This window comes from Drosophila ananassae, chromosome XR, assembly GCF_017639315.1.
Source record: "Drosophila ananassae strain 14024-0371.13 chromosome XR, ASM1763931v2, whole genome shotgun sequence".
NCBI lineage: Eukaryota > Metazoa > Arthropoda > Insecta > Diptera > Drosophilidae > Drosophila > Drosophila ananassae.
Window position 1 is genome coordinate 18,247,400 of NC_057932.1, and position 13,167 is coordinate 18,260,566.

Consider the following 13,167-nt stretch of genomic DNA (forward strand, 5'->3'; position numbering starts at 1 on the left):
ATCAATTGGCAGTGCAACAAGCCACACAACCCGAGGTGGCGACACTTTATTTAGCTTTAAAATTTTATAGAATGCAAATTTCACTCAGCTGTTGCTCCTTCGGTCGGGTGTCGAGTCCTGGGAGCTGGGCAGGACACCCCCATAAGGAGAGTGGGAGAGCTGCCACTGCCACTGCCACTGCAACTGCAACTGCAACAGCAACTGATGCTGCATAATTTAGTTGACCAATTTACACTGGAATCGGAGGGCCACTGGGCTGGGCTCTGAGTGCAACCGGAAATGCAGGGGCAGGACACCAAAAAAGCCAAAGCATTCCTGTGGCCATGTCCACTTTTTATTTTTAAACACATTTTTTATGTTTTTTAAATATTTTGGTTGCCAGCAGGCTGCTCTTGACATATTTACTCGCCACGGTCATTTGTAAATTGTCTCTGGAGGGGTCAGATCAGAGGGGCTCGAGGTCCTTACTTCCCCCCTCCCAGACTATGTCCTTGAACCCTAATGATTCATTGACTCTTGACTTCCAGCAGGAATGAGCTTAAAAATTGAGTTTTTAGACATTTTTGTTGCCATTTTGGCCCTTTTGTGGGCAAAACAAATTTCAAATGGCAGCTAATGGGATTAAAAACAAATTTCACCTACGCACAGTCTCGCGGGAATTTCATGGTCATTCCATTCGATTAAATGGCTTATAATGTAAGTACACTGGAAGAAAAATTTTAAAAAAATATAGGGGGAATATAAAAATAAATTAAAAGGTTAAATAAATAAGAAAATAAACAATAAAAGGCACTAGGGATTACAAATGTATGATATATCAAGGGACTTAGTTAGTTTTTAATAATTATGTTGAAATAAAAGTAACTTCTTAAACTTAAAAATTAAAAAATTAGAGTTATGTTATGATTTTAAGTTTAATTTTAATTAAAAAAATATAGTTTTTTGATTAATTTTTACACATTTTTTAATTATTTTACTTCAAAGTATTGGCCAAGCATTTCAATAATTTTCAGCAATCTCAATGAACTTTATATTCTGGAAAGCCAAATTTTGTTTTATTTTTTATTTATTTTCCTGCATTTTTTTTCAGTGCATCCACCAGTTCAACGGACGTGTGGCAGACGCATATTTCCGCAGACTGGCCATCGACAAATTCAAAATCAAAATCAAAATCAAAAATCAAGCTCAAAACTGAAAGTCAAAAATGGAAAAGCGGGAAAAGCGGACTGGTCCATTGACTGGCCGGCAGGATAATGCGACTGGCTTGAGTAGATGAAGCAACAGGTGTGCCAGGACCCAAAGGACTAAGAGGGGTAATGGTGAGAGGGGGCAATGGCTGCAACAGGATAACAGGATAACGGCGGACCGGAAATGCGCCGCCAGGAGCAAAGGTGAGCAAAAACTAAAAGCTCATTTGCAGCTACTTCCGCTGCTAAATGAAAATGCATTTCCTGGCTGGGAAAAGCGTTTAAGGTCAGCAGCATTAATGCCGAGAACTCACCCTGTTCCAGGTCCTGGTCCTGGTCCTGATCCTGTAAATCCTTTTTAGTCTAGTGATGGCTATGGTGGTGATGTAATCGGAATAACCACCTCCTCCTCCAACTCCTCCAGTGGCCAGTGCCTTGTCTGTGACAGGAACATTTTTATGCAAAATGCTGCGACATCTGTAAATGATATGCTGCCATTAGGAGGAGAGCCTACAACGCACTCGAAGGACACCTTCTGCTGCCAGAGTGTCCTCCTCCACCTACTACTCTATAACTACTTCCTTTGGCCACTGTTACTGCTTCACTTCCGGCTCCAAAAGCGGTCCGGTCAGAGGTCCTCCTCCTTCTCCTTCTAGGTCCTTCGGTGGTTTCTGGTGGCTGGAGATCGGGGATTCCCTATTAAGGATGTAAGGATTAAGGATGTAGTTGTAGATGTAGATGCAGATCCAGATGCAGATTCCGATTCAGAGGAGCCTGTGTCCTGTGTCCTGTATCCTGGGTCCTAGTCCTATGTCCTGGCCGCAAAATGCGTTCCGTTCGCATCTTCCGGACCCCAATCGAGGGGCCCAAGAAAAAAGCGGATGGAATGTGGAAATTTCAAGGCATCACGACGACGAAGGAAGACTCTGTAAAATAGAACAGATATTAGAACTTATTAGGTTTAAAAATAGCTTAATTAGAGTTTAAAATAGTATAAGAAATTATAAACTATAAATAAATTACTAAACTTAGTATAAATAATAATTATTTAAAACTAAATAAAACTCAAAGTACTTCTGAGAAGTTATTGAAAGTTTAAGAAAACTGTTTAAAAAAATTAAATTAAACGTCAAAAGTAAATGTTACATATTTTTATACAATTTTTTATATTATTTTTTATTATAATTTAATCAATAATATATTTATTAATATTATAATTAAGAGGTATATGTTTTTACAAAAAAAATTAATATGTTTCTGGAGAATAAGGTAAGTCCAAAAATTTTTACAAATAAAATGGTCTGTAAAAATATAATTTTACGAAAATAATCATTAAGCTAGTAAGTGCAAAATATATTTTAGAATAGTATAGAATCTATATAAATTAACACTATAGAATTTAAGACATAAAACATAATAAAATAAAAATATAATCTTAATAATAACATTTTCTTAAAACTCTTTAACTAAATATCTAAACAAGCCCCAAAATAAGTAAGGGTATTTAGTGCCCCATCGCTCTTTAGAATTTTTCGTAGCCTGGGGGCTAGGCACCCCCGGCACCTTGCCTTCAGGACTTGCTGGCCGGGCATCCTTGCCTTTGGCAGGACACTGGCCGGCAGCCATTTAGAGTGAGAAATTGGCCATTAAAACAGACAGCTACACATGTTGACAAAATGCGAACGCGACTCGGAAGGGTGCCCGGCACTGTCGCCACTCTCTGATTTCTGCTTCTGCCACTGCCACTGCTACTAGTTGCCACCAGTGTGCTCCACCTACGCGGTTCAGGTTGAGGAGGTCCTGGAGGGTCCTTCCCAAGTGACTCGTTGTCGTTGCCAAGTGCTGCAATTCTCATTGCGATAATCAAATTGCAGGTTTCGTTGTCGTTGTCGTTGTCTGCTCGATTCTGTGCCACATCAATGGCTGGAGGTGATGGTGGTGGGGCGGCAATGTCACTCCGATGGGTGCAAGTGCAACTGCAACTGCATTGGGGCATCCGGTGCGTTTTTGCATTTCCAAATGGGGGCCACACTTGTCCTCCAAATGGGGTAGGCCTCCGAAAGTCAGGACAGGACACGGTGGCCACAAAGCATCCAACACTGGGAGATATTTGAGATCTGAAATAGATTATCTTTAGATTATTCTTGTTTATTACTTTATAATTTTTTAAATAATTTTTTTTTAGGTTTCTCATAGAAGAGACCTCCTTACTCTTTATTTCTCTCAGTGCCTCAATAAAGGACACATCTCGAGGACAGTCCATCCTTGCATCTATTATGTGAGCCTATAAATAGAGGTAGTTAAGAACCTTGCGGTTGAGCCTTGCCTCACTTTTCAATTTGAAATATGCCCTTGCCTCTCGATCCCTCCAAGTGCCCTCCACCCAATAGCACCACCACTTCCTCATCCACTTCCACTTCCACTCCATCCATATCCATATATTTTTTCAGATATTAATAGAACCGATAGTGACGGCAGTGTTTCCAGGAATTCGCACGCTTCTACGAATGTTTGGGCGAAAAAACCAGGCTAAAGAATAGAGCTAGAGGTGTTGGCCCGGTTCAAAGTTGCCTCTAAAAGTGCAAAAAACAAATATAAATTTATAAACAATTGTTGCCACCGATTTGTTGGCATTCCAGCACTGGAATAAAATTACTTAACAATGCAGTAATCTCTGATTAAAGATTAGATAACTCCCATAACTATTTCAGTTTAAAAATAGATTTTTCTCAATTCGGAAAATTGCAGAAATTCCAGATTAGCGGGGATATTTTCTTTCCGTAATACTCTATTATTAAATACTCTATTTTTTTTCTGACTTTTTGCTTTTTCCCGCACCTCGTTTTCGAAAATCCCCCGGCTAAAATACAAAAATTTATTCAATGAGTCAGGCTAGTGCTAAAAATTCTAGTCGGAATACAGATATTGGATATAACTTGGCCAAATGGAAGTGCTATCTAGGGAGCTGGTTGCTGTCTGCTGTTCCCTAACCTACCTCAGAGTTGCACATTTGATTTTCAAATTACAATATTTGATGGTCAGAACCGGTTTTTATTTATTATTATTTTTTTTAGCCAACTATTTAGTGGTTGGCTTAAGGGGTTAAGGGGTTGGGCGCTAGAGAGGCTTGAGGGGTTAAGGCCAAGGTGAGAGACCGTCAAATTGGCAAGCTGCTTTTCGGCTCCTTGGCGGCTGCAGAGACTGCGGTTGCACCAGATATCCTGCCTTAATTGGAGATATACTTTGTAGCTACACTGAAAGAAACATAATGCATTTAATGTTTATAAAAAAAAATAATATAAAATATAAGCAGGAAAAAATATTTTACATATCTTTTGATGATAAAAAAAATGTACTTTAGTCACAAATAAATTTAGTTTCTTGAAATGGTTCTATTAACATATTTTTAAGACCAATTTGTAGCTCTAAATGAGCTTAAAAACTCTTTAAAAATACATATCTATTTAACATTTATTTTAATATTTTTTTAAAAGCCTCTTAGCCAAGTGTAGTTCGCTTTCGGCCAGCTTTATAGCCCGGCTCTAGCCGGCTTGGAGTTTCCATTCCGCCTCGCAAGCACACCCTCTGCATACAAATGGGAAATGGGAGCCAAGTTCAGGGCACTCTGGGTTACGTGCACGGTCTCAGATCGCCGGATCGCTATATCTGAGCCACACCGTACGGTCTGAGGTCCACCAGATGGATAAGTGGACGGATGGGAGCCATGGAAGGGGGCTCCACGCCATGGCTGGTGGCTTTGTCATCGACATTGTCGTCACTTTTACTGAAAATGATTCACGGGCCCTATGGTTTGATGTGATTTGGAGGCTTGGGGGCTCCAAGAAATCTGTTTCTTTATAGAAATTATAGGGGCTTATTAATTAAAATAATTCGGAAAAGAAATGTTGTTTCAATTTCTAAAGGGCAATTTCTAATAGTTTTTGAAGCTGTTATTTTATTAATAATTTTTAAAGGTCTTTAAACCTAATCCAATCCACACTTTAATTAATAAATTAATAAAATATACTGTTTATTAACTAAATCACTAATATTTATTATTTTTAAGCTATTTATTACCTTTAATTTACTAAAAAGTCAAGAGTTTTCTTTCTCATTCTTAAAAATAAAGAAATGTCTGTTTATTTATTTATTGGAGGAAGGGTATTGGTTATTCAGTGCCACTTGATATTACCTCATTTGGCACCCTTATGTGTTGTTATTACCCCATTGTGCCACATAAACAAATGAGCTCGGAGCTCATGACAGAATAAACTGTTTACGCCTCGGGGTTTACCCATTTTGGCCAACTGGCTGGCAGGCTGGCCAGAACGTGATGAAGATTGTGGCTGATACGGAATAGGTTGAAAAAAAAATAACTATCAGATTTTAAAGGATTCAAGCCATTGATTGGCTTTAACTTTTGGCCAAATTCGTTAGCCCCTGGAGGGCCTAGGTTAGCCCACTTGCCGAGCCACCTTCTGACCCTTTTTTGCACCACTCCAAGCCACCACCACCAGCGCCACCACTTTCACCTGCATTTCACATGCACTGCTCGCGCGGGAAAAGTCATTTTCATTTTTCAATTAGCCAGCAAATAAATTTGTTTATCCCATTTATCGTGCGATTTTGTGCTTTTTGCCGCCATGGCTTTGGCTATTATTTTATTTGCATTGCGTATATTTAATAAGCGGTTTCCGAATCCCAACAACAACAGCAACAGCAACAAGCCAACAACAAAGCCAACAACATCAAAGCAAACGTGGCCTAAAAGTAAAAAAAAAAAAGCACAGCAAGCGAGTGGGTTTTAAAAAGAGGGGTTTTTCATTTGTTTTGTCAATAGAAATAAACAGTACCTATTTAAAATGGTTCAAAAAAATAAAAACAAAAATATTTTAGCTTAAAAAATTAAAGATTAAAATATGAGGGGGTTTAGATTAACTTTATAAAGTTTAAAAAATAATTCAAATAATTTCAAGAAAATTGAAAGCAAAGTTGGAGAACTAGTTCAAGAATTATTCATAATATTTAAAAGGAATTAAGAAAAGGCTAATATAATTAATGAGAAATTAGAAATAATTTATTTTTAAATTTTTATATTTATTTTAAAGACTTAAAATTCCTGTAAATTCCATTATTTTTATTTAAAAACAAAATAATAATCCCCGAGGCTGAGTGAGACTTCAGAAACAGGCTTATAATAAATTGGTGCTAAAATAATCAAAAGGCCAATAAAGTAGCTATAATGATGTGGCAACAACAACAACAACATCACTGCCACCAACTAGCCACCCCACCCCCTTCCAGCCATTGCTAATCACTCCGAGTAACATTTTCCGGGTTTTTCATTATTTTTTTCCTCAATTTGTTATTTTTTTTTTGGGCTGGAGTGGTGGCAGCGCCAGAAAACCGCTAATCAAGTTCACAGGTAGCCCGAACCCTGCCCTTTTGACCCCGAAACCCCTCTACTTACCACGTCCTCCTCCCGGGTTGGTCCTCCCCGGCCTTCATCGACATCGCATCATCGAAAGCTGCGTGACAGCAGCAGCAGCAGCGGTGGCAGCAACATCACATGCAGCAACAGCAACAACACTTGCCACAAGGGCGACCGCACTTTCACTCACACACCCCCCCTTTGTTGGCCCCGTGACCTTCAGCCTATGCACTCGAATTCATTTTTGGCTTCATTATCTAAAGATATAATTATGAAGGGTCGGTAATGTTTAATATTTAATTAATGAAGTTTCTATTTAAGACACACAATCTATTATATTTTGATTTATAAAAGATTAAAACACTATTTAAAACTCTAAATGCTTAAAAAAAACATAAAATTAATGTGTATTATTTGTTTTAAACTCAGACCTTTAATAATAAAATTAATAAAAATAATGTAGCATTTTAAGAACTATAAATTTTGATCTTAATTGATGTGTGAACAATTTCCTTTAAAAGTCATCTTCAAATATTCAAAAATATATAATTATAATTATAAATATAATTAAAAACACCTTGATCTCCCAGTGTACAAGCCAAAAAGGCAATAGAGATGACATTTTAGCCCAGTAATAAAATTCACACATTCTCCGAATTTCATAGCCCCTTGAGAAATCGGAAACCCCTTGAAAGCTACCCAAGTATTCATGAATATCGATACATGATTAAGCCGTGAATCAATGGATATATTCATTATGCTGCTGAGTCGCTGGTCGCTGGTCTCTGGCTCCAGTTGATTCATAAGATCATAGTCATAGTCTTGGTCCACGAACAAAGTCTCAGTCAGTATTTTTATTTAATCAGAATTATACTTTGTTATTAATCGATTTTATTTTTAAACTTATCACCATGTATCATTATGTATGGTGTTTGTTTTGTTTTATTTTCCAGTGGACTGGACATCAACTAGCTACGCATCTCATTTGAGAACTCAACCCGCTCAGGACCTGGTTTTTTGCTGCCTCCTGACTCCTGCCTCCTGCCAGCTCCCAGCTGCCTCCTGGCTGCTCCCTTCAAATCCTGCGTTTGATGCGTGTCTGACACATGCCAACACATTAGTAGCATATCGCCCTCCTGCCACGCCCCTCTTTACAGTCAGCCAGCCATCCATAGGAGGCCATGGGAGGTTTTTTGTTTGGCGGCCAACGCAACTAATTTCATTTGGTTAGAAGCAAAAAGTTCAAAAAGGCCAAATTAGGCAAAGAGCCAAAAATTTACATACGAAATCGAAGTTTTAAAACGGAATTGGTACTCCACTGAGAGATATTTCTGGGGAAATCTTATAGATATGGTTATTTTTTATGGAAATTTTTAGGAAACAGTTTTTAATAATATTTTTCTTTCAGAAATTATCACTTTGAATTATATACTTTTTTTATACACTTTAAATTATCTTTTTTTAAATTATAATAACTAATTTTAATATAAGATTATTGATATTTGAAGCCATTTTCCTAAAATTGATCATTATTTTTCCTCAAAAAGTTAAATAAACATATTTCCCCAATCCCCTTGATGGTAAATATTAAATAAACTATCACTTTGTTTACAAATATTAATTTCTCCCAGTGTCAGATTACGATTTGGTAAGGTGTTTGGACTGAAACGACCAGGTGTGTTCCCCAATTGCTGCCAAAGTCAATTCCTGCAAACAAAAAAGCCAACTTATTCGCAAATAATTTTTGGAGAGCGTGTGGCGTGCGTGCCGCCAGCCCTGACAGCTTAATGGCCATAATCTATATGGGTTAGAGAACCCCGATCTCGGGGATTAGTCCCAAATGCAGTGTGCGATTGCCTCACATTACTCATACGCAGCGTGTGCCAGCTACGTCACAGACAGTGGCGGGAAATTCCTTTCTTATCCGTACCTCTCATTATCTCTCTTACTCTCTCTTTAAAGGCTATATATAGATCTGGGTTAAATCCATATCGAAGATCCATTTGAACTTGAGTATATTATCATTCGAGTTTGGGGCTAAATCAGCGGGGCTATAACGTCACTAGAGTGGCAGAGTCCATGCCTCTATATGGCCAACAAGCGGGCCAAAAACCCAACGATCCAATGAATCACTTTGGGCCTTTCATCGGAACTCTGCTCGCAATCAAAACAAAAATGAATAAAGGCTAAGAGCGGGTTGTGCTGAATACAGTTTAAGAGAGCAGGTCATTACTAAAGAGAACGATACAGACAAGTCATGCAATAGTTCAAGTTCATGGGATTTTTTTTAAGTCTTTATAACTTTTAACTTAAAAAATGTTACTATTTCATTAAGAATTAAATAATTTTATGTTTTTATGATTTTTTTAAATTATTAATTGCAAAATAATAAAGTTCTTTGTATACAAAAGTGAATAAATCAAAAACTGTTATAAAATTTTCTAAAAAATAATTATTTTTAAGTATTTAAGTATTAATTTGATAAAAAAATAGTAATAATCATTTGAAAACAAATTCTTTTAAGCCATCTGCTTTGGAAAACCCCACTATAAGCATTTTAACCCGGCCTAAAGCACTCTCTCGCTATCTCTCTTTGAAGCCGGAGCTCTCTCTTTGTCAGCCACCTTTCTCTTAACGACTTGGGGTTTATCTTCTCTCTCTTTACTCTCTTTTTTGTGGGTGGATACCTTTTTGGAATTCGTTTCAGCTTTTTTTTTTGGTTTTGTATTGGTTTTTCTTTACGTTTTTCTTTTTAAGCCGATTTTTTGTTGTGTCTGCCTTTGTTGTTTTGTTTTTTTCTTTGTGATTTGCGCACGTTTGTGGGTGGCGCTTAACTGGTCTTTTATGTTGCTTTTTTCAGCTCTCTCCGTTCTGGCCTGTTGGCTTTTGTTGTTGCGGATTTCATTTTGGTTTATTTGCTCAAAACACGCACCCCAACTCGACACCATGAATAACAGTATAAAAAAATGTGCACGGAAGGCTAGATTTGGGGCAGAGGCGAAGCTTCTATACTCTTGAAGTTTTTGAATTAATATATAATAAAGGTTTATGGCATGTCAAGGATGTTTTTAAGTTATTTTAAAGAGAAAAACTTATATTTATAATATTGTAAAATAAATAAACTTAAACGAACTTACCTGAACTTCCATTGGTGTTTCCATTCCATTCCATAGTTTCCATTCGTCCTCATTGTTCCTACATAGATATCTAAAATATATAAAAATAATTAAAACTTATATGTATTCATAATATTATAAAATAAATAAAATTACCTGAACGTCCATCGGTGTTTGTAATTTACATTCGTCCTAGCTGTTTTTACATACATATGTAAAATATGTGAATGCCATTTTAGTTAACGGTACTTTACGGCGGGGACGCTGCCAGCCACTTGTACCTGCGCTGCAATGGAGTCCGTGCCAGAAATTTCACCATATTTTAAAAGTTACATTAAAAAACTGTATTTAAATGGATAAAATGATGAATATATGTTGGCAGGACCTTGTTTATTGGAGGTTTAAACTGTTTTTGCCACAAATATGAGTATTTCAAACACAGAACTTACGTGCCAATCGGCGCCATGCACTTTAATTGCAAGAAAAAAGCAATTACTCAACTGGCCATTACTAAGAATGCTATTTAAGCCATATTTATCCAAATCTTCGTCTCCAGAATGAAATTATAACGCAGATTAAAGGAAAACTTCGATTTAAATCAGAGAATTTGACTTTTGTCCCAAAACAATAAGAGCTCTTAGTGATCGCACTTGATCCCCAAAGGGGAGGAGAAAGTGTGCGTGGTTGGGGAGGAACTATCGAAGGTCACGGTATTTGGTATTAAATTAATCGTGATTACCAGGAAAGGTATTTTTTTTTTAAATACTACACAGGTGTTGAGCGCGCCCAGGAAGATATTTAAACTTAAGGACACAAGGGGAGATAATTATAACTAAGAATATATTGTTAAGTATGCAATATTATAGGAGAAACCCTTTCAAAGAGTATAAAATATCATTATTTTGCAAAGAATTTACCGTTACATTAGCAATTGCGCTTTTAAAGTGAAACACAATGGCCATGTTGCTTTTTTTTGTCATTATTTGGGCTTAAATAGACCCAAGTAGAAAGGAAGGGAAAGAGAGAGAGAGGCAGAGACAGGCACAGAGCTGGTGAAAGAGATAGAAGCAGTTGAAAAGCCAGTTGGCTAGAAAGAAAGTTTTTTTTTTCGAGCAGCCTCTTGGCCCTTTGTGTCATTACAGTTTCCCTTTGTCCATTTTTTTTCGGCAAAAAGTCAAAGCTAATGAATAAAAAACCTCACTTCAGGGAGGCTGAAAAGAGAAAGACAGTAAACAAGAGAGAGAGAGAGAGGTATAGACGTCAAGCCTTTCTCTGCAAATCTCAAATAATTTAAGTAAGCAATGGAGTAATTTTTTTTTGTTAATATTTTATGCCTAATTTTCAAAAAAGATGATCCCCAAGACGATGATTCATTATTAATCATTTGATTTGCTAATTTAAAGGTTAAATGATTTGGAATCTGAGAAATCAGGTTGATGATATCATAATAATGATGAAGCATAATTTCTTTGAAAATTAATAAAGTTAATTTTCTTAAAATAGAAGCCAAGTGAAAGGATCATCTTTCGTTATGTGGGTCATTATCCTTATACATATCTCCAATATCTCGATTCACAAAACCGATCCCCATTCATAAACAGGCTCTAGGAAAGCTGGACAGGACCACCCAGGCACTCTTGACTCCTCACGGTAGCCGGCTTACATGGATTCTACAGATACTCCTAGACTGGATCAGTGGAACTGCGAGTTAATTAGCTCATGAGTCGGCTCAGGCTTCAGGTCTTCAGGTTTATAAATCTTTCTACAGTTTCCCCTCAATGGTAATTCAATTCGCCCATCATAAACTGCTGACAAAGTTACTCCACTCTCTATACTCTGTATACTGTAAGCCTCACCTTTTATTTATTTATTTTTGTCGTTGTTCTGGGCCACCGCAAGACGCTGGAGTGGATCACTTACCATATTCTGGAGGGGGCCTCTAGGGAGACGTGTGTCGGGCTTCTGCCGGGCCGGGCCGGACCGGACCGGGCCAAAATCAAAAGGGTTAAGAGGGGAGCACAGAGAGATCTTTAACGCTTGCCTGGATCTGGCTTCTACACTTTGAGGGGAGAATTCTTCTGAGAAGAATTAAATCTTCATAGTTGGGAATAGAAAATAATACAATAGAATATAGAATATATAGAAAATATATATTAAAATAAGAAAATATAGAACTAGATCTGAATAGTTGGATATGGGAATAGGAATATAGTCTAGATATACCCTATATATAACCTATAGATACAGTCTACTACTTAGTCTAACTACTTAAGATCTTAAAAACTACTCTTATAATACTCCCATACCTTATAGCGTAGAAAATCTATTTCTTTTCTCCAATAATCTCAGTGGATAGACCTTAAAAGTATAGATTATCGATGGAATAGAGAGCCCCCTAGTCTTCCATCTCGAATCTCGACTGGAGTCTCGGGTCTCCGGGTCTAGGGTTTCCGTTTGTCGCAATTGCCGACAATGGAAATGTCTTTTGCAATTTAACACTTGAGTGACTTGTCTTGATTTGCATGCCAGCGGAATGGCTGCAACAACAAAGGCACCCCAGAGCCACTTATTTGGCCAACAGGGTGTTAAAACGAGGGGCTATACGGGGACGGGGGCTACAACATGGGTTAAATATTAGCCGCTTCTTCTTCGGTTTAATTTATTTAAGCCATGGTAGCAACGGAGGGTTAACCGCAAAAAGAGAGGCTACGAAATGAAAATGGAACTAGAGCTTCCACAGATCGGCCCGATCGGCGATCATAATGTGAAAGAGATGGCACTATACAGCCAAGAAAGAGACACGTATGTGGGCTAGAAAGAGGTGGGAAGGTGGGCATTTTTTTTTCTGTGCACATTTTGTGGTTATTATGTTTGGCAATAATTTTTAATTTATTATTTACACGCGCATTTTTAAGGCTTCGCACTCAAAAATTCATGATTTTATTTTTCTCTATTTTTTTTTTGCATTTTTTTTTGTTGCAATTGTTGCGAATTTGTTGTTGTTGTTGTTAGCCATTGTTGCTTTTTAGATTAGATTAAATTATGCACATAATTAACTAAAGTTTCTGCATTTCGTTTGTGGTTAAACACAAAACACATTCTTTTTTTTTTGTTTTTTGCACAATTCAAGCCTAGTTTTCTGTAAAATATTTATATTATTTTTATCTAAAAAATAAATATGCAATCAACCCTTTAATATTTTGTTTAAAAAATCCAAGAAGAAATCAATTTTTAAATAAATACAATAACTTTATTTATAGTCTTCCTTTTTTTTTATCAATAATTTTTTTGTTGAGTTTTATTTTTTATAAATTTTGAATCCTTTGGCTTTGGACTCACACACTCAGTCACACACATACACAAAGTAACAAAAAAAAAAATGTATATATAATTTATAATTAGTTTATGTATATTTTTTATATTTAATAGATAG

The 13,167-nt window shown here is 36.8% G+C and overlaps 1 long non-coding RNA gene across 1 annotated transcript; it reads right to left on the bottom strand.

Moving 5' to 3' along the window:
* Window positions 1–3,547: 3,547 nt before the first annotated feature.
* Window positions 3,548–10,013, bottom strand: LOC123257634. Its single transcript, XR_006507750.1, has 3 exons — window positions 9,891–10,013; window positions 9,756–9,825; window positions 3,548–3,760 (listed from the first exon to the last, which is right to left on the bottom strand). It is a non-coding gene; the product is annotated as an uncharacterized LOC123257634 (long non-coding RNA).
* Between the last annotated feature and the right edge of the window lie 3,154 nt (window positions 10,014–13,167).